This window comes from Drosophila rhopaloa, unplaced genomic scaffold (genome assembly GCF_018152115.1).
Source record: "Drosophila rhopaloa isolate 14029-0021.01 unplaced genomic scaffold, ASM1815211v1 contig_184, whole genome shotgun sequence".
In the NCBI taxonomy this organism is placed as follows: domain Eukaryota; kingdom Metazoa; phylum Arthropoda; class Insecta; order Diptera; family Drosophilidae; genus Drosophila; species Drosophila rhopaloa.
In genome coordinates, this window is record NW_025335066.1 from 214,256 (window position 1) to 237,214 (window position 22,959).

Here is a 22,959-nt window from a genome sequence, read left to right on the forward strand (position 1 = left end):
GCTTTAAGAGGAGCATTTCTCGCCGTTGAGCTGGTACGATGGGTATAGGAAAATAATACATGGCCAACGAGCCCATTCCAGTATTTTACTGGACGGATGCAACGATCTTCTTACATTGGATAAACGGGGATCCAAACCGTTGGAAAACATTCGTGGCGAACAGGGTGGCATATATCCATGCACACTCAAACCCACACCAATGGAGAGCACCGTGAGCACCAACGAAAATCCTGCCGATCTTGCCACACGCGGGAGAAGTCCCAAGGAGCTTTCCACATCGTCCCTGTGGTGGAAGGGTCCCGCTCGGTTAAGTCTCTACGACAATGATTGGCCTACCAATTCAATTCAAATTCAACCTTTAGCCGTCTTATCTGCATAACCGCCTATATTCTCAGGTTTAGTATAAACTCGCGGCACAAGGCTGATCGATTTAATGGTCATTTAAAATTAAGAGAACTCAATGACGCCCTACTGTGCATAGTTCGATTGGCTCAAGCTGAACCGTTTAAAGCGGACCTAAAGGCAATTCACTCTTCCAAACCACTTCCGAAGCTAAGCAAACTCCGAAATCTAAACCCATTTATCAAAGATAACGTTATTCGCGTCCGTGGCCGCTTAAGTCACGCGTATTTATCGTTAAATCGTAAACATCCGATAATCTTACCAGCACAACAATCATTCACAGATCTTGTCATTAAGGATGCACATCATGCCACGCTTCATGGAGGAGTTTACGATTTTGGATTGTAAACGGACGGATAATGCTAGGATGCATGCAATGTTTCCGTGCTTGCCCAACAGCTGGCAAGCAACTCATGGGGAATTTACCAACACATCGAATCAACCCGCCATGTCGTCCCTTTTGGGCTACCGGCATCGACTACACTGGAGCCATTGAACTCAAGGCTGCCCCACTGAGAGAAACAACAACGTATAAGGGTTATATCGCCATATTCATCTGTTTGGCGTCCAAGGCTGTCCACCTGGAGGTAGTCACCGGACTCACATCGGATAATTTTCTTTGGGCACTGGATCGGTTCATAGGACGACGCGAACTATGTCGTCACATATATAGCGATAATGGCAACAATTTTGTGGGCGCAGACAAAGCACTCCGGAATGAGCACTCAAGGCAGCGGGACAACGAGAACACCGCCGCAGCGATCGCCCCGATCGCCAAATTTTGGAGGAACGGAGAACGGTTCGAGATGGACACAAAAGAAGAACTTGGAATTGTAAAGAAGACTCTCGTGAATTTGATCAGCGAATATAACTTGAATTGTATCCTAAGTGCCCAATATATAACAATCTTTTTCATTGTTTGCCTTTTCAGTCAAACACAAACAATGTTTGACGTTAAAGCCCTTTTCTTTAAGTACAGCTATAATCTCATGGATAGGGACGGTTGCTTCAATACCTTTTATAACTACTTGTAATCCTTTGCTACTTTTTAGTTGGTAGGTGTAGTAGTTTATTTTTCCGTTATCGAGGTGTTTGGCCATTGATCGGTAATCTTTCTCGTCGTTCACTTGTATTTTGTTTCGTTGATGTTACCCCTTTTTATGGGCTTACTTTTTATTGATTACTTGTCAGCGCATTGTTTCCAATTTTCTTGCTTACTTTTGATGCATTTTTTTTTTAGCTGCTTGTGGGCTTAGTTTTCTTTTTATTTGCACATATCGATCGATTCCTGTTTGTATTAATGATCCGTTAACATTTTTTATATTTCTGGGTTGGGTAAGGGCTAGCTTGTCAGTAAGAGCTGACGAAACAGAAACTGCAGTTGATGTGGTTGTTGTGGTGGTGTCTGATGTCGTTAGTGTCGAAGTCACCGTTTTGAACTAGGGCATTGTCGTTGTTGTAATGAGCAGATCGTTGGTTATGTTGTAGGCGTAGGGGGACCGGGGACGGGCATTGGGCACTCCCCGGCTGTTTTTGTGATGTGCCGCTTGGACATAATAAGCCGGGAGAGAGCTAGCGTACTCTCTCCGTATTCGCTTGCAGTTGTTGCCGGTTCTGTTAACTCTTTCGCTCTTATGGAAAAGTAAGTGTTATTTCTGATTGACGTGAGCCGACGTTTGTCTTGTTGTTGCTGCCGAGTCTTGCTCATTATAGCTTACGCTCTTACACGTTGCCATTATTTGATTATCACTTATCTTAGTAATTAGAAGACTTTGTAATTTATCATTTCCAAAGCACATGAGAACAAGTACCCATGCGTACACTCTGAGTGTCTTTTCGCGAAATAGAATTCGGCTATTTGTGGTGTATTTTTAGTTTCACTTCTGACGAAATATGATCATACAAAATGTTGGTTTGGGTCCAACAGGACGCCAAAGTTTAGGGATAGCAGACATCAGATATAATTTTTCAACTAATGCCTCTAACTTGTTACCCTTTTTGTAAAAATTAATTAAATATGATTACTTCCAATAATGGAAAAGTTGGGAAATTCCTAAAAATAACGTAAACAATTTAAGAAGGGCTTTGTACAAAGCTTTTAACGTTGTGTGTTTGTCCTGTAGGGTTTCAAAAGTATAAGGCTTTGCCGTGCAATCGACTCCAAGATTTATTGGAGCATCCGCACCTACTAAAAGCCGAAGCCGTCTTTGAGATCGATCACTGGTTCTAGAATGTTATCCTTTTTCGTTGTAATCTTGTTACAGGACTCTCGCCAATCTCTGACTCAAATAAGTTATCTGTGCGTGCTGCTTCCTACTCTTTCCCGTGCTGTTTCTCAGGACCCCCATTGACGGGTACTCCTTCCGCTTCCTGTGCTCTGCATTCCCTCATAGGCCGATCTCATTCTTAGCGTCTCCTTTTCCTCGGGTCCACTGTTCACGGCGTTTCCGCTTGATTTCCTGTGCCGATTGCTTTCCAGTCATACAGCTAATTTTATAGTTATAGCTCTGTCCCTGCGTTAGGAAATTGGCGAGTATGGTGTGAGTTCGGTACTCTTGAGTTCATGGCTAACATGATTTCCGGCGATTTCTCGTCCCATCATCTCTGATTCCCTATCATCAAACTGTACTTCACTATCTGTAATAAATACCTTTGGAGCCCCGAACCTCGCTATTATTCGCTCTCTGAACGCCTTTTAAAATAACTCGGCTGTTGCTGCGTGTAGGAGTGCTCCCTCCGTCCATGTATTAAATCGGTCGATTAGTACCAGCAGTATTTGGTTTCCATGTATCGACCTTTGCACTGGACTGATGGTATCTGGGTCAGCATTTGCCAGCTACCTACAACTGATTGGGTTAATACATCGTGAACGGCTTTTACAGTGTCTAGGTGGGCGAGTCGTCGTTCTCATTGATGACGGTTTCCCTTGCGGTTTTTGGCACACAAATTGCAAGCTACCAAGATATCATTTCGCCTTCAATTAAATAGTCCACGAATTTTTGTGGCAGTGTTTTGATCTTTTTTGTATGTTGTAGATCCAATAGCAGCTCTCAATATCTATTGTTCTCCTGAATGTCTCGGAGCGAGGCTGTGTTGACAACGCATCTGTTAATATAATTTTTGTACGCAATCTCTAGGTCATACTGCTGCAACTGCAATGCCCACTTCAATCACCACCTTAAGTTGTACCGATCGATATTGTTGAAGCTGCTAATATACTGCACTTGTAGGAGTTAGTCCAGAATATAGTTGATCATTAGCATCTGAAAAGCATTCTTTTTATACTCAGCGGAGCTCTGCCCAAAACCCACGCACAGCCTTCCCTTTTGAGTGCCCATATCTGGCCACTGTTCGAAATTTTCGTAGATCTCACATTGTACATTTTTTGTATGATCGGCTTGTCGTCCTTATCCGCTGGATTGACTTGCTTACCAAACCCGCTGAGGCTCCCGTGTTCGGCGGTAAGTGTGCTCTGACCAGCTCTTTTTATTCCTTTGCAATTGGCATCAAATATTCCAAGTTATTGCACTTGATTGTTTTGTAACCTTTGCGTTATTAGGTGGGCTTGAGTAAGGATTTCTTTTGCCTTGTCTTTCTTTGCGTTGTGCCCAGTATTCTTCCTTTTTGGGGTTTTTATCCTTATTTTTACCATTTCTATGGATTTGTATACTTCCTCAATCAGAAATATGCCGATTTGGGCGCCATTAAAATTATATGGCTAGCTCAGTAGATTTTATGCTCGTCCCACCAAATTTATTATAAACGTGATTGATCAAAGCAAACAAAAGATTTTTCGCGCTCGGTTATTGATCTCTGCCGGCACAGATCTTGCTGGCCGATCTGTGCTCGTCATAGCAGCACCCTGCAGTTTCATTCCCTTCTTAATCCGGGACAATGTTCACGGTTTACCGTATGTCCTCTAAGACCTCTGCGCACGGCACCACACATTACAAGCACAGTACCGTTAATCCTTGGCGTCCTATTATAACCGGGTCCAATAACCACATTTTACAGTAAGCCTTGGGTACCTTCATTTGACCAGCAACCGGTCACCTCTTTTTTCTGTACCTTCTGCCCATAAACGAGCTTTACACAACAACATCCCAAAAAAGAGGACTTTCGGCTAAAGTAGGACAGAAATTAGGAAAACAGTTTATTGCCTGACATGTGGCTGCCGTCATCTTTTCAAACAATAACGAAGAAAGATAAGAAATAGATTTAAGATAAATAAATAAAATCCCTATTTTGCTATAGGTAGTACGACTTTGGATTTATCTCATGTGAACCACTTAACCCCAGGTAAATTGAAATCTCATAAACTACTAAATGATCTCGGTCGGAATAAAATAAAACTAGATATATAAATTACCTTTTAATTTAAAACATTAAATAGTAAGCCCATCAAAATTTTAAACATAGGTAAACAATGGGCAACAAAAGTAAAGCATCATATAACGCTCTACTGTATCAAACCAATTCAGAAATTTTGTAAATCTTACCAAAATCTATTTCCGGATTTTTTCCTTTATATATTCGAATTCTACTCCATTGACGATATCCAAGCTGAACGGAATCGCACTACGCCTCTTTGAGACAATTTACCAGACGATGATTGACATCAAAAACTTAGATCTTCTAACATAACGCAGCTAGAGCCAGTTGGGAATTATAGCATTGCATAAGGGGTAAGCTTTTAACATCTAAGCATCTCCTTTGTATCTTATTGTCGGAATTTCTTTAGCTTAGACTTAATCAGAGTTTCCATTGCAAATGGAGCAAATTAATGCATAATTTTGGATGTATTAGGTAACCAGTCAGGCGTGTTTACCAAAAGGTAGCCAAAACCAGTTGGGAATTGTTAACTTATTTAAGGTATTTTAAAGCCAAAAAAAACCTAACTGTCTGCTTTTTTAAAAGAAAAAACCGCTTAATACAGCTTAAGTATAATTTTGTCTTATGTTTTTAGAACGCTTAATTCTCAAAACAAATTTTTTCTTCCATGTTGAAAGAGGAACCAAGTTGCAGTCTCCAGTTTGGTAAACATATAGACCGGATAGAGTGTGTGTAAAAAAACTTTTTACTATTACTATACATCTTACTCTAGTAAACTTCTTTTAATTAAGCCTATTTGTTTATTTTATACTTACGACCAAAATTTTCTACTCCATGAGACGCGTCGCAAAGTAGGGCCGAAGCTCACATTTCCCTTTTTAGCTGTAGCTTTCGAGTCGAAATTTGGTCCCAGCTGGTGTAGATGTGATTGGAACGATCAGACTGTAAAGTGTCTAAAGTAGGAAAAGACGCCCTGGAGTCTATGGTCATATGTATGACTTCACGGCTTATGATACGAATTCCTATTTACCTTTTGTACAACTCTTACAAATTAGCTTATTCGCTAATCGTTAATAACCGCTTGACTGAGTTAATCACTACAAAATCAAATTGTATAGATGGGTAACAGGGGGTTTAGATATTAGCACTTAGGTAAAGGTTTTACTGTCCAACGTACTAACTGTTTAATCCTACTATTTTAAGCTGGGTGCGACCGTTCTGGTTATCGCAAATATTGTTGAATATTCAGCTACATCTCTTAGCTCACTATCGCTAAGAGATGTGAGAGTTTCAATTCAAATCAATTCAGTTGGTCACAACACTATGTGCACATAAAAAGAAAATTAAGAAAATTTAACTAAGAAAACTTACGCATCCAAAGTAAAGAAAGCAATTAAAATGATTGCGCCAAATAATGAAAAAACAAGAGAGAACGTCATAGTCGAATGCCCCGACTATCAGATACCCGTTACTCAGGTAAAGGGAGTGCGAGGGAGACGGAGATAGAAACTTTGATCACGCATAACTTTTTAACGAATGGTCCGATTTGAAAAATTTCGATAGGTATTGATAAACACAATAAAACTGCATTTTTACTTTTCCGAAATATTTAAATTTTTAAAATCGTATATTAGCGATTGTGGGCGTTAAAGGGGGCGTGGCACCTTTTTGAAACAAACTTGCGCTGCGTAGGAACTTCTAAAATCTACATGCAAAATGCCAATCTTCTAGCTTTTATAGTTTCCGAGATCTCAGCGTTCATACGGACAGACAGACAGACAGACGGACAGACGGACATGGCTAGATCGACTCGGCTAGTGATCCTGAACAAGAATATATATACTTTATAGGGTCGGAAACGCTTCCTTTTACCTGTTACATACTTTTGCACGAATACAATATACCCTTTTACTCTACGAGTAACGGGTATAAAAAGATTCTATGATCTAAGAGACCCAAACGATGATTATTGAACTGCTTAAACACACAAGGCAAATTTTGATAAATTGGTTTTAAAAATAACTAATTTAAGTGTGGAAAGATTCTTTGCCATTGACATTTAAAGAAACTACTGCAGAAATAAGGCAGCCCAACACACCTCCGAAAATACATCCCAATTGCTTAGTAGAATAGAATCAATATCGCTAGCTATAACGAACACAACGGTAGCGACAAAAAAAACGGAATAAAGCACCTAATCGAACAAAAATTATTTAGATGCTTTTCTAAATACGAGCTCTTGCAGTTCCAAGATCAGCATGACATTGACGCAATGCTCATATCAGAGACTCACCCAACAAACAACATATATTTTCGACTAGTCATCATGATGGTAAGGCTCATGGATTGTAGCGTGTAACGTTCGTAAAGTACTGTGAATGATTCCAAGGATCTGTATTGGCGGGGTACGCTATAGGGTCCGGCACTAGCTCGTCGGCTTGGGTGGTGGAGGTCTTGTCCGTACAGATCTGGACACTTTCCATGTATTACTATTATTGGAATCAGAATTGAGCTAGCATGCATAGCATAGCATAGTTTTAAAAAGCAAGAAGGAAGTTAACAGAGGGGATAATGTGAAGTAAAAATGGGAGAGATTTGGTATTTGCAAAGCCTTGGATGCAATTGGGCAGCCATATTGCTCACCCTACCTATGACCACCTGCCGCTAGAACATAACTCTGTTGGTCCCCTTTATACCCCATGACCGTCGAGACATCAGCTGAGTTCAGTAGATTGTTTGTTTAAGCTTCCCTTTTAATTCAGATAATTTGGGTCCCTTATTTTTTTCTAATTAAAAATGCTTTCAAAAATAGTAATTATTACCAAATTAATTTTGCTTATTATTCTTTTTCGCTATGAATTTCACTAATTAAATTTATGTTTAGTTTATGAAATTTACAAAAAAAAATTATATAAATTTTCAAAGGAGAGCTGCTGCAACATGTGTGAGCATAGTGCTTGTAGTTAAGTCAAAATATTCGGGGTAATAATAATTATTATAATTTTATTCATCATATCCATCGGCGAAAGATCGATCTCCCGGCGTGGTGGGCTGAAAAAGAATTCTAGGATGTTGTGTAACAATCCCAAGTTTAGTAAAGACTCACTTTCACACGGTTATTTTAAATAAACGTTTGGCCTATTGTAACGTGCAACCTTATGTTGCACAGTATTGGACACAGATCTGACCTTGCGGGGCACGCTATAGTATCCGGCTCTAACTCGTCGGCTTTGGGGGTGGAGGTCTTGCTAATTCAGATCTAGTACTTGCCTATTATTATTAATCGAAAATTGAGCGTGCTTGCAACGACGAACGAAATTATATCGTAGACAATGGAGAGAAACCGGGAGAAGGTAAATTGATTCCAGTAGAAAGATAGATTAAACTAAGAGAAGGAAACAGGAAAAGGAAAATTCAGTAAACGAGACGCCGATGTTGGTACGCCTGTAGCTCGCCCTACCTAAGATCACTGGATCCGATTTATAATTCGCGTGATCCCTTTAGATACCCTCTTGCATTATAAACAAATGTCCCCAAACTCCAAAAAGCTTTTATCCCCCAATACTGTAAAATTGCAGACGCAGCTCAAACCTAGATCGCTCTCTTGCTCAGTGCTCTCATTTTGGACACTCTCAATTTATCAATAAAGTTCTTTCTCCCAATCGAAGGTTTGATAAGCGCCAGCTTAGTTTTTAAGTTTGAGTTTTAAGTTGAATCTTGTAAGGAGTAGACCTATCTCTCCCAGTTCGCGTTTACACTATTTTGATAAATAAAAATTATATTTTTTTCAAAGTGCTAAATCCCGAATTTGTTATTGGCGCAGCCGGTAGGATATAACTTTTATACGGTTATATCCTTAAAGAACCCAAACGTCGTTCGTCCCAGTGCAATTATAAACCAGCTATCGCAGTGTCGGTTTGTGTCGCTAATATACGAACGGAAACCTCAATTTGTGCAACACGCTATCGAAGCTCAGGTTGCGAGGTTTTTAAAACATAAATCTTGACCCGTGTGACTGTCAAGTAACTAAAACAAATTTTTTGCAAAAACCCGTTTTTTTGTAAAAGCTAGTGCCTTTGTTCGTAACACAAGGGTTACTAAAAAATAAAACACCTTAGTTCTCCCCCACCAGTGGTAAGAGACAAGGTATAACAAATTTAAATCAAATTCATAATACAAAACTTTTAAAATTGTGAAAAATTTATAAAACTAAATAAAATACCAAAAATGGCAGAACCAGTGATATTATTGTCAGAAAACCATCTAAATCAAGCCCTGAACCAAATCAGGCAAGTGCCGCAATTTGGAGGCAACACGCTCGAACTCAGCCCGTTTATCAGGAGGATAGACTTCATCCTGGAGTTGTACCCCACAACATGTATACGCCAGTCAAGCGTATTCTTCAGTGCGATTGAAATGCAGCTTCACGGAGATGCCCAGAGGATATCTCAATTATCAACAGCCAGATGCTGGAGGGATTTAAGGAACGCCCTCATCAACGAATATAAAACCCAGACGCCCTGCGAAGAACTACTAAGACGTCTGTATAACACCCCCTTTCCTGGGTGTATACGTAAGTTCGTTGAGGACATTGAGTCCAAATCTTTTGTAATATTAAATAAATTAGCCTTAGAAAATAACGCTTCAAATACAATTTTATACACAAATGCTCTTAATAATACAGTTAAAGATGTTATTATGAAAAAATTGCCAGACAGACTTTTTATGACATTGGCTAGGTATGATATTACTAATGCTAATAAACTAAAATGTGTAGCACAACAAGAAGGTTGTTATGAAACATTTTATTCAGATCGAACAAAGAATTCACAAAGTCAAAACCAAGATAAGAGAAATTATCAACCCCAACAAAATACTAATAAACAACAAAACTATAATTCCCAAAACCAATACAGACAGCAGAATAATATTTCCCCAAATCAATATAAGCAACAGGCAAGTACATCTCAAGGCCCACATAAGCCTAATTATAATAAAAATAACAACGAAACTTTTTATGAAAACCACCCATTATATCAAGCAACAAAACAAGAATTCCAACAAAAATTAAATTATAATCAGGTTAGGAACCCTATAAATTATCAATCACAACAAAATGGGGCTAATGCTCCTAATCGACCAATAAAAAGAAATCGCAAAAGTACGAGTGGCCATATGAAAATGGATACCGAAAATTTTCATCAACAAGCCTCGGACACCGAACAGGAAATAGAAACCCTTACATACGAATCATCATGAATAACCAAGAGTTCCGATGTGTTGTAGACACAGGCTCTTCTATTAATTTAATTAAAGAAAATTACTTTAATTTTCCAACCAAAAATACACCCCTTAAAGTTCATACCATAAATGGTAATATTCAGTTAAATACATCCGTGTCTTACCATGCAAGTAAGCTTTGTCCGACCAAACAAACATTTTGGGTCCATAATTTTTCCGATAGATATGATATGCTCATAGGAAGAGAATATCTCGAAGCTTGTAACGCAATTATTAATTATAAATCAAAAACAGTTAATTTAAACGGTTATCAATTCGGAATGAGATTTAATTATAACGATTTCGAATATAAACAAGGAGAAGCAGAAATTGATTGCTGCGATCCCCCATTTTCAACAGATACACCTTTTAATTTTGCAATAAATAATGACTTGCAAGAAACCAATAAGTTTAGATTAGAACACCTTAATGACGAGGAAAAAGATAATCTTAAGAAAATTTTATATGAATTTAGCGACATACAGTACAAAGAAAGTGACAATTTGACTTTCACTAGTACTATCAAGCATGTCATTCATACAAAAAATGAGCAACCGGTTTACAAAAAACCATACAAATATCCTCAAGCTTACGACCAAGAAGTCGATTCGCAAATGAGAGATATGATAAAACAGGGAATAATTCGAAAGTCAAATTCCCCTTATTGCTCACCCATTTGGATAGTACCAAAGAAAGGTGATGCATCTGGAACAAAAAAGTTCCGTATCGTAATTGACTATCGTAATTTAAATGAAATTACGGTAGACGACAAATACCCTATCCCGGTCATGGATGAAATATTGGACAAACTTGGTAGATGCCAATATTTTACCACTATTGACCTTGCAAAAGGTTTTCACCAAATACAAATGGATGAAAATTCTATTCCAAAGACAGCTTTTTCCACCAAAAATGGCCATTACGAATATACTCGAATGCCCTTTGGATTGAAAAATGCCCCTGCTACCTTTCAAAGGTGCATGAACAATCTCTTAGAAGATTTGATCTACAAGGATTGTTTGGTCTACATGGACGATATTATCGTGTACTCCACTTCATTGGAGGAACATGTATTATCTTTGCGAAAGGTATTTGAAAAATTACGAGAAGCTAATCTCAAGCTTCAACTCGACAAATGCGAGTTTATGAAAAAGGAAACAGAATTCCTTGGACATATTATAACAACAACTGGTATAAAACCAAATCCTCTTAAAATAGAAGCAATACAAAATTTCCCTATACCCAAATCCCCAAAACAAATAAAATCCTTTTTAGGTCTTTGTGGATTTTATAGGAAATTTATCCCAAACTTTGCTAAAATAGAAAAACCAATGACAGCAAAGCTTAAAAAAGGCGTAACTTTAAATATAAAAGATAATGATTATGTACAAGCGTTTGAAAAACTTAAACTTTTAATAATGTCCGATCCAATACTTATATACCCAAATTTCGAAAAACCATTTTCATTAACAACAGATGCAAGTAATATTGCTATAGGAGCAGTATTATCGCAAAATCATAAACCAATCTGTTATGCCAGCAGAACTCTTAATGAACACGAAATTAATTATTCGGCAATAGAAAAAGAACTTTTAGCTATTGTCTGGGCCACCAAATATTTCAGGTCCTATCTTTTTGGCAGAAAATTTCTGATCCTAAGTGATCACAGGCCTCTAGTATGGCTCCTAATATGAAATTACAACGCTGGAAAATCAAACTAAATGAGTTTGATTATGAAATAAAATATTTGCCCGGTAAAGAAAACCATGTGGCAGACGCCTTATCTAGAATAAGAATAGAGGAAGCCTATTTAGGAGAGACTTCCAGTAATTCAAATACAATAACAACAATAGCTACAGTGCATAGTGCACCAGAAGATAACCAAAACCACATTTCAATAACAGAAAGACCACTGAATTATTATAACAGACAATTAGAATTTATAAGAGGAGACTTAAATGAAGTCGAAGTAATAAATTATTTTCATAAAACAAAAATCATAATAACATATAAAGAGATGACAATAGAATACGCAAAACAATTAATAATTGAATACTTTTCTAATAAGAAAAGCGTAATATACTTTCCATTTGAAATAGATTTTTTAATTTTTCAAAAGGCATACGTTGAAATTATTTCCCCAGATAACTTAACTAAAACAATGAAAACTAATAGTAAATTAATAGATATTAACACTTACGCAGAATTCAAAGAAATTATTATTAAAACACACAGAGAACTATTACATCCAGGAATAGAAAAACAAACAGCACTTTTTAAAGAAAAATATTATTTTCCCGATCACCAAAAATTAATTCAAAATTTTATTAATGAATGCGAAGTATGCAACATCGCAAAAACAGAACACAGAAATACTAAATTAGAATTCGAAATAACCCCAGAAATTTTTAATCCAAGAGAAAAATATGTCATTGATTTTTATATGATAGATAATAAACAATTTTTATCTTGTATAGACATTTATTCAAAATTTGCCACCTTAATAGAAGTCAACAGTCGAGATTGGTTAGAAGCAAAAAGAGCATTAACTAAAGTTTTTAATGAAATGGGTAAACCAAACCAAATCAAAGCAGACAAAGATTCAGCTTTCATGTGTGCAGCATTGCAACTTTGGTTAAAATCCGAAGATGTTCTTATTGATATAACAACAAGCAAAAATGGAATTTCTGACGTTGAGAGATTTCATAAAACAGTAAATGAAAAGTTAAGAATCATAAACAGTGAAACAGACATAGAAAATAAGCTAACAAAATTTGAAACTATTCTTTATGTCTATAATCATAAAACAAAACATAACACGACAGGCAGAACTCCTGCAGATATTTTTATTTTCGCTGGAACTCCAAAATATAATACACAGTCAAATAAAATCAATAAAATAGAAAAATTAAATGAATCACGAAATAAATTTGAATTTGATACTAGATATCGACAAGCCCCACTAGTAAAATCAAAAACGACTAATCCGTTTAAAAAGACAGGAAAAATCACAAAATTAGATGATAATCATTACGAAGAAGTTAACAGAGGAAGAAAAATAATACATTATAAGTCTAAATATAAGAAAACAAAGAAAATTAACGAAAATAAATACGATAATTCCAGATGCACGCCAAATGAAAACCAAACCTAACTTGTTGATCAACACTATCAAAATCTTATTAATTTTAATACACTTTACAAAACTTACCAATGGCCAAAATTTGGAAATCAATCCCGTTCAAGCAAAAAACGGTTATTTAATATTTAAAACAGGAACCTTGGACTTACCAACTAATTACGAATATCATTGTTTAACCGTCAACTTAACCAAAACTGAACTAACGTATACTAATTTAATTAAACAATCAGAAGAATTTTCAGGTTTAAAACAAATTATATACTTAACAGAGAAATTAAACAGAGAAATGAATGGAATTAGAATTGCAAAACGTAGCAAAAGAGGTCTTATAAATTTCATAGGCACAACATACAAATATCTATTTGGAACATTAGATGAACAAGATAAAGAAGAATTAATAAATAAAATTGAAAATTTAGAACAAAACACAATTCAAGTTAATGAACTTAATAAAGTAATAGATGCGGTAAACAAAGGTATTGAAACAATAAATCATTTAAGCTTGGTAAATGATGTAGACGAAAGGCTAGCATTACTTATTTTTAATCTACAAGAATTTACTGAATATATAGAGGACATAGAACTAGGAATGCAACTTACTAGACTAGGCATTTTTAACCCTAAATTACTTAAGCATGATACTTTAACACAAGTTAATTCAGAAAATTTATTAATAATAAAAACCTCTACTTGGTTACAAGCCAATACTAATCAAATATTGATAATTTCTCATGTCCCAAAAGACATTATAAAAACTTCAATATTCAAAATTTTGCCTTACCCAAATGAATTTAATGACATATTAACAGAACCTTTAGAAGACAAATATTATTTTCAAAATAATCAAATATTTTCATTTAACACAAAAGAAAGAGTTACAAATAAATGCATTATAGGAATATTAAACCAAGCCAATGCCGAATGTAAATACACAAAAATGTATAAAAAATATGAAACAAATTATATAGAGCCAAATATTATAATTACTTGGAACTTACCGAAAACTATTTTAAACCAAACATGTATAAATCAAGCAATAGTTGTCGAAGGAAATAAAATCGTAAAAGCGTTTAATTGTTCTGTACAAATTGAAGAAATCTTAATAACAAATACTATAATGGATTACACACAAACTATTTATGTTAACAACAATGTAACAATGATAGAACCACTGTCAATAATTGAGCAAAAGATATAATAAGAATACATACAAGAAATAATAACACATTTCAAATTATAATACTTACTATTTTAATTGTAATAATTATAATTTTAAGTATTTACTTCATCTATAAATTTAAGAGTATTCCGAGAAACATTGTAATTAAATATCAAAACAAAAACAATACTAAGAACCCAGAAAATAAAACAGAATTAAACAATATTGCACCAAATGAAAATACCCTACAATTAAACGAAAATACTACACAAACTAATATACCCACTCACATATAATACCCTAATATATCCGCCTGAGGACAGGCTCTTTTCTAATGGATGGGGAAGTAACATACCCACACCCACATATCTACCACATAAAAGTAACATACACACACCCACATATCTACCGCATAAACATATTTACATTACGCATTTGTCACACCCAAAATCATCGGCTCCCAAGAGTCGCCAATTAATATAAACATCCTCTTGAGTTATAAACAAATGAAAGAACCCCAAATTGTCGGCTCCCACGACTGACCAATTTATGTAAACATCCTCTTGCATTATAAACAAATGTCCCCAAACTCCAAAAAGCTTTTATCCCCCAATACTGTAAAATTGCAGACGCAGCTCAAACCTAGATCGCTCTCTTGCTCAGTGCTCTCATTTTGGACACTCTCAATTTATCAATAAAGTTCTTTCTCCCAATCGAAGGTTTGATAAGCGCCAGCTTAGTTTTTAAGTTTGAGTTTTAAGTTGAATCTTGTAAGGAGTAGACCTATCTCTCCCAGTTCGCGTTTACACTATTTTGATAAATAAAAATTATATTTTTTTCAAAGTGCTAAATCCCGAATTTGTTATTATATATATTTTCCATTATTTGGTTCTAAAGGTTGTATTTTTTTTTTAGTGTATTCATTTAATTTTATTTCCTCACTAGTATTATTATTTAATTATTTATTATTTTTAACTATTCTTCTAATAATGAATCTCGTTCGGCTTTAGGACAACAAATGTTTTAATAATGTTCATAAAAAAAAATCTCCAATTTAATTTGCTTTTAACATGTTCTCTTTAACTTTTGTTTAACTATTTTATTAATCAATAAATTCGAATGCCGAGTATAAATTAACCAAAGAATAAAAATTGTTTTGTAGTGACTCACTTTGTATTCTCCACGACGAAAGATCGATCTCCCGAGCGGTGTCTGTAAAAGAATAGCGACTCTGGATCGCAATGGGTTAAATACATACAGAGCATTCACATGTTTTAGCCAACAACTATTTTCTTAATTAACAATTTCCTAAAACCGACCTGTTCCTATATTTCCTGTTACTAAAATAATTTTATTTTATTTAATATTTAATTTAATTTAATTTCAAGCTTTTCTCTCAGTGCATAAGTCTGCGCATATTTTATGACTCTGGCCAATCTAGCAGTCATCTGGGGTGTGTTAAATGTTAAAGAAATTCTAACACTGTGCAAATTTATATTCTTTTAGAATAATTAGGAAGCTGCGAATCCATGAGTTATTTGTCGTAGCACGGCTATTCATTATTTGCGGCGATGGCAGACGTCAGCTGCGGATTCACTTTCTGGCTCTCCCTAACCCCGTTGGGTAATTTTCCATTGCACGTGATCGAGCCTTAACACTAGCGTTTTGGCCAAGTTAAACTTGGGCCGACTGATCGGGACTCCTGGGGGACTACATATTCACTGTGCACGAAATAACTAGATAGATGCTGCTGCTCTTGTTTGTTGCCTAATTAATTGCTGCTGCTCTTAACTACAGAGGGGGAGCCGGCTGAGGCGGTTACAAAAAGAGCGGCTTTTCTGTCCGCTAAGATTAACTGAACACTCAGAGAACTCTAGGCCTTAGATTGCGATGTGAAGCTACTGGTGCTTGGTTGTCCGCTGAGGGTGCTCCCGTGGACGCGGAGGGTGCTCCCGTGGACACGGTGGGCGACCGCGTGGCTGCCGGAGGGTGCTCCTGGGGACGCGGAGGGTGCTCCCGTGGACACGGTGGGCGACCGCGTGACTTCAAGTACGGCGGAAAAGGGGTGCTCCCGTAGACACTGTGGGTATCCGGTGTTCGCTGGGCGCGTCCCTCGATGCACTTGCCGCAGCCGCAGGTGGTCAATGGGGCTCTCTGATCCAATAGGGTTTAAGAAAATGCCTGGATTGATTGCCGACAATATAAACATATATCCCACTTGATTTATATAACTTTTCCGCCTACCTTTTTGGGGACTTAGCGTGCTGCACTCGATTTTTAAAACTTGTTTCACTTTTTGGACTTAGCCTGCCGCACTCGAATTAAACGCGTGTGATCGCTTTGAAAACTTTAAAAGAAAAGAACGTGTCCGGAATTCGGATGTGGGTCTGTAAAGTTGGCTGCGGTGCGGAAGCCGAGCTTTGTATTGCGACTCTGTTGCAGCTGACTTATGCCAGCTGATCTAATGCAGCTGCAGCTGAGGTCCACCAATTTTGGCAACGCTAAAGCTAAGTGCATATGTACCTATGTATTTATAGAGCCTACTTTCAGGATCACTACATATATACGTGGTCGTACAAACGCTTCAGGCGCTGTTACAAAACCCCCCGCCGAAATCCAGCTAGGGTATTTGTACCAGATACCCTAGATGGATACCGCCTGAAGCTTGGTCACTGGCGAATATCCTTAGCATGATAAGTGCCTAACAACCGACCCTGTGGATCTTCCAATTCGTAATAGCAGTTACCCAACTTCTTACGCACTCGGGCTTTGACAAATGAAGGGCCAAACTTTGCGTTGTATCCAGTTTGGAAGCAACTCTGCTTAAAATTACGTCGAAACACCTCTTGACCGGCTTTGAAAGATACTACCTTGGACCGAAGGTTGTATCGCTTTTCATTTTCATCATGCATCTTCTGCATCCGCTTCTTAGCTTCAGTATGAACAATTTCGAAAGAGTCCGGACGGTTAAATAATACGGAACGATCGTTGAGCAAGTTAAGCTTTCTAAGCAGAGAATATGTTGCACCCGATGTGACCATATGTTGACCATAGACCATGTAGTAAGGTGACGTTCCGATACTATAATGCACTGAGGAACGCAAAGCGCAACTAATCCTACTCAAATTCTCGTCCCAGTCCTTTTGGTCTGAACGTACATAAGCCCTGATTCCTGAGATAACAGAGCGGTTAACGCGTTCTGAAGCGTTAGCTTGAGGAGCATGCACCGCTGTTAATACGTGCGTTACTCCGTACTGTTGCATTAGTTTCTTAAAACCTACAGCACGAAACTGGGAGCCGTTATCTGACACAATGGTCTCTGGCACGCCGTATGTCATAAAAAGTTCACTCTCAAGATAGTTTACTACCACAGCGGTATTTATCTTCTTAACCGGCTTCAGGAATACATATTTCGAAAAGTGATCAAGCACTATAAAAATGCCAACATTTCCGCTTCGAGAGCGCGGATAGGGTCCGAGGAAATCAATAAAAAGTCTCTGGAAGAACCGTTGTGTCTCCGGAGCTTTTCCTAAAGGCGGACGTAGAGAACAATTCGGCGACTTGGTGGATTTGCACACTTCGCAAGCATTGACATACACTTTTACATCTTTTACTAATCCGGGCCAGTAGTAGTAGCGCCTAAGTCTCTCAATAGTTTTATGTATCCCGCCGTTCGAGCATAAGGAACTGTCATGAGCGCGAACAAGGACATCTGGGATCATTTCTTTGGGTACCCACAGCTTCCATGCGTACTCGTCATGAAGGGTTTCTCCCGTCAGATGTTCTGCCTTTCTATATAAATACCCACCATCGACTTTCAAATCCGGGAAATTGGCCTCGTTAGCGCTGACACTATCGACTAATCCCTTGTATCCAGCAGACTTGAAATGATCGGAGTTTAAATCGACAAGTAACCCATCTTGTAGATCTATAGCAGCAAGCTCATCTTCGTTGACTCGAGACAGTGAATCGGGAACTACGTTTAATGAACCCTTGCGGTGATCGATACGAAACTTGAAAGGTTGTAAAGCAATCGCCCATCGACCCAGTCGGGAATTTAAGTCGCGATCGGCCATAAGCCACTTAAGAGAAGCGTGATCGGTGACAATTTGAAAGCTGTGACCTTCGACGTAAGCTCGGAAATGTTTAAGAGCAACAATTGCTGCCAAACACTCTTGTTCCGTGACAGTGTAATTTTTCTGAGCCTTGTTCAACTTTTTCGACACGAAAGCAATCGGACGCTCGTCTCCTTCTTCAGAAACCTGAACCAAAACTGCTCCTACCCCGCTCTTGCTGGCATCACAATGTATTGAGAAGGGCTTAGAAAAATCTGGATTGCAAAGTACAGGCGCTTCCGTTAAACACTTCTTTAATTCTTGAAAAGCTATTATTGCTTCAGGAGTCAGACTAAATTTACGCTTTATCGTCATCAGGTCTGTTAAAGGGGCTGATAGAGCTGCAAAATTGGGAACGAACTTTCTATACCAGCCACAGAGTCCCATAAAGCTTCTTAGTCCACGGAGGGTTTTCGGAATCGGAAAATCTGTGATAGCCGCCACTTTTTCTGGATCTGTGCGTATTCCGCCATCACCAATACCCGTACCCGTCTCATGCAAAAATGGCTTTTGCTAACGTTGATTGTTAAGCCTGCTCTTTTGATGTGCACAGCCAACTCTCTGAGCACCTCCAAATGCGTCTCGAAGCTTGAAGAAACCACCAGTAAGTCGTCTAAATAAACGAAAACTTCATTGCGGTAATGCGGAGGTACCACCTTGTCCATCAGTCTAGACATGGTACTCGTCGCATTGCAAAGGCCGAATGGCATCACCTTAAATTGGTAAAGCGGCCTTCCGGGGACAGTAAAGGCCGTTTTGTCGCGAGAGTTGACTTCTAACGGCACCTGCCAATAGGCATCTTTCAAATCTAAGCTAGTAATAAACTCTGCCTTCTGAAGTCGACTCAAAATCCCGTTTATCTGCGGCAAGGGGTAAGCGTCTTTTTCTGTGAAGCTATTTACCTTTCGGCAGTCAAGACAAATTCGGACTTTACCGGGCTTGCTTACCATAACTATTGGCGAAGACCAAGCACGACTCCTCTATAACGCCTAACTGTATCATTCCGTCTATTTCGGTATACATAGCCTTTTCTACGGCCGGCGAAACCGGAAAATGACGTTGTTTTATGGGTTTTGCACTACCCACGTCTATTGAGTGTGTGATTAAATTAGTCTTCCCAAGACCTTCCTGCGTGAAAGATGGAAAACAATTGATAACTTCCGAAAGTTTTTTCCTCTGGCCTTCAGATAATACATGGGTATCGACACTACTGCTGTCAATGGCTTTGGCTTTGGCTTCAGCTAACTCTACTTCTTCAATCGCTAGACTTTTGGGAAGAAGGTCGTAGTGCTTCCAGAAATCTATTCCCAGGTATAAGTCGTGTTTCAAAGAAGGCACAATGTAAATAGGTAAACATTTCCTAACATTTGCGTATTCTATTTCAACCTTGATCCGCCCTACTACTCGCTGAGGACTTCCATCAGCCGTCACAGCATTACTTTCCATCGCTCTAAAAGGCACATTTCCGGCCTTTACTTCGGCTGCTAAACTCCCACCTACACAACTAATAGACGCCCCTGAATCGAGTAAGCCGTATACAGTCCGATCCAACAGCCGAACTGGTATAACTGGTCGAGGATCCCGAGCTGCGTAAGGATTAGCACAAATGTATTCTAGGCCGAGTTCGCAACGCTTCACGGTTTGCCAGAAGCTTTTCATACGCCTTGAACTACGCGATTTGCGCTTTTGTAAGTCAGGTAAATAATTGTATTTATGAACAGCTGGTGTTTTTCTTAATTTATGAATTTTGTGATGGAGCAGAGAACTATTATTACTAATTAACACATCTAAAGAACTGGGATTATCGCCTTTAAACAACGTTCTTCTCACTCCAACGTTGTCACTTGATTTCGTAAGGCACTCAAAGGCGTCGATCTGAACGGCGATCTCGACGTGCCGGCTTTGGAGTTTTTTGCGCACTTAGCACAACTTGGCTTATATGTGTTGGGGGCTCCACAACCATAACAGAAAACTCTCCTTTCGGACAAACAGTCCTGGTATCTGTGGCCCTCTTTCCGACAGTTCCAACACACGAGTGAAAACGCTTCTATTTCTAACTCCGTCTCAGCTTCTTGCTCGCTTCGCTTCCCAGAATCTTGAACTATTTCTGGCTGGTTTTTGCATACCCGTGTATCTTCTTGACTTCATCCAAGAAGACCTCGCGTCTTCTGCAAGTTTCTCTTAGCTCCTGAACAGTTCTGATTTCTACGTTAAGGATTTCATGCCTAATCTCTGGGCGTAAATTATTCTTTAGGACTCGTACAAGCTTACGAGCAGACCATGGAACTTCTAATTGATCTACCAATCCCGATATGCTATCGTAAAAGCTGTCGAAAGATTCACTGGTCTTCTGCTTCCTATTTCTAATGAGCTCTTCAACATCTACGTCGTCCCTTTCTTCCCGAAATTGTGTACGTAAGGCTGAACACAACAAATCCCATTGAACTCTACTCACGGACTTGTGGTAGCGCCAATAGAACTCATAGGCTTTACCTTCGAAAAGAACACTGGCATTTCTGCACAGTATTGCGAAGTTTCCCTCCAATGTCTGGTGTGTAAGTGCCTCAACTCTATATATAAAGTTGTCTACTGACACTCCGACTCCAGAGTACTTCAACTTCCACCCATTGAGGATCTGCACAACCTTATCCGGTCGGTTATTCAAATCGGATCCAATGCTCCTGTGAGAGATGGGTGATCCAGCATTGTTTGCTGCTAAGTTATCGTTTTGGTTGCTTAACTCTCTTTCGTAAGGTCTGTAACCTTCTGTAGCTCGTGAAGGCGAAGTAGATCTTATCCCGCTATTATCATTTTCATTAGATGGCGTTACTGTCAATCGTCGAAAGCTTTCTTCTACCGAACTCTGAACTAACTCTACAAGTTTCTCAGAAAGAGTCGTGAGCAATCTTCGCTCCATATGTAACCAATTACTGGGCCCTCTCTCTATACTTTTACTTCCCCGGGCCTTCTCTGCGGCTGAGGGTTGGGCCAAGCCTTCTTCTAAGACTGGACCTTTAGCACGCGTTTTTGGACCAGCTGGCCTACAAGGCACTAGGCAAACGGGACACTTATCGTTCCCCTTGAAATGAGTCTCAATACATTTCTTGTGATACTCGTGTTGACATGAAGTAGTATACGAGTCCGCTGCACCTTTTATTTCCCTCTCGCACAATGGGCATACTCGTGCCGAAGCGCCTAATGGAGAGTGTATCATTTTAGAAAAAAGAGCAACTGACGATCGAATAAAGACAACCCTATAAATTGATACTAAACGCGTACTTTATTGCGTTTAACCAAAGCGAAAAAGATAACTGATCTATAATCACAAAAATACTGATTGAACTCTGCACTTGATGTCTAGCGTGTCGTAGGGTATTAATAATTATTGTTTACTGAAATTCTCTTCGTTGAGATTTAGATTTGAGAGGTTTTAGCAAGATAGCAAAAGATGATTGAAGATATTTTGAAGATATTCTAATGAATTATTCCGGACAGAACGCCGTTCACAATAAACACTGTCTGTATTCCGGTTTTCTTCACATCAAGAAAACTTCATACGAAAACAAAAGAAAAATAACAACTTTCCCTAACTTTGAGTGGCTATGACCCTCTCGCAAGACAGGTCGAATATTTTCCAAATCTCTCAGTTTTGGGAAAATTTTACTAGAAGTTGTGTAAGACTAACTGTGTGTTAATTGCTCGTGGCCAGTAGATCGACAAAAGTTCCTTACTGTTTTCCGCAAACAATTTAAGTTCAAATAAAATAGCTCTAACAAAGTAAGTAAAAGAGGGTCTAATGTTTTTACCGCCTGTTTTTTTAGCTCTGGTCAATGAGAAACACTGAAATTGTACCCCTCTTGCACTCCAAAACATAAGCAGATTGCACGGTGAAAATCAACTGATTCGACATAAAAGCATTAAGGAAATAAGGAAAAGAAAGGAAATTCTGGAATTTATTTACGATGAGTCTTATCGAGTGCAAAAAGTTACACCCATTAAGGCCCCACGTTGGGCGCCATTCTTTTTAATAATAATAATTAATTATAACTGTAACGTGCAACCTTATGTTGCACAGTATTGGACACAGATCTGACCTTGCGGGGCACGCTATAGTATCCGGCTCTAGCTCGTCGGCTTTGGGGGTGGAGGTCTTGCTAATTCAGATCTGGTACTTGCCTATTATTATTAATCGAAAATTGAGCGTGCTTGCGACGACGAACGAAATTATATCGTAGACAATGGAGAGAAACCGGGAGAAGGTAAATTGATTCCAGTAGAAAGATAGATTAAACTAAGAGAAGGAAACAGGAAAAGGAAAATTCAGTAAACGAGACGCCGATGTTGGTACGCCTGTAGCCCGCCCTACCTAAGATCACTGGATCCGATTTATAATTCGCGTGATCCCTTTAGATACCCTTACGACCGCATAATCATCAGCAGAGTTCTAGTCAAATAACTACTCCATAATTTCGTTCAAATTCATTTTTAATAATCTAAATTAAATTCTATGCCTAAGTTGTCAGAGCAAC

At 38.3% G+C, this 22,959-nt stretch overlaps 1 protein-coding gene across 3 annotated transcripts in view; it reads left to right on the plus strand.

Moving 5' to 3' along the window:
* Positions 1 to 22,959, plus strand: part of LOC108037921 — an 84,240-nt gene that overhangs the window by 35,936 nt on the left and 25,345 nt on the right. The window contains exon 1 of one of the 3 annotated variants that reach the window (XM_044459249.1): positions 5,013 to 5,087. The exons of the other annotated variants lie outside the window; for them this stretch is intronic. The gene's annotated coding sequence lies outside the window, so the exon portion shown is untranslated. Of the gene's footprint in view, positions 1 to 5,012; positions 5,088 to 22,959 lie in introns of those variants that run through there. 3 annotated transcript variants of the gene reach the window in all.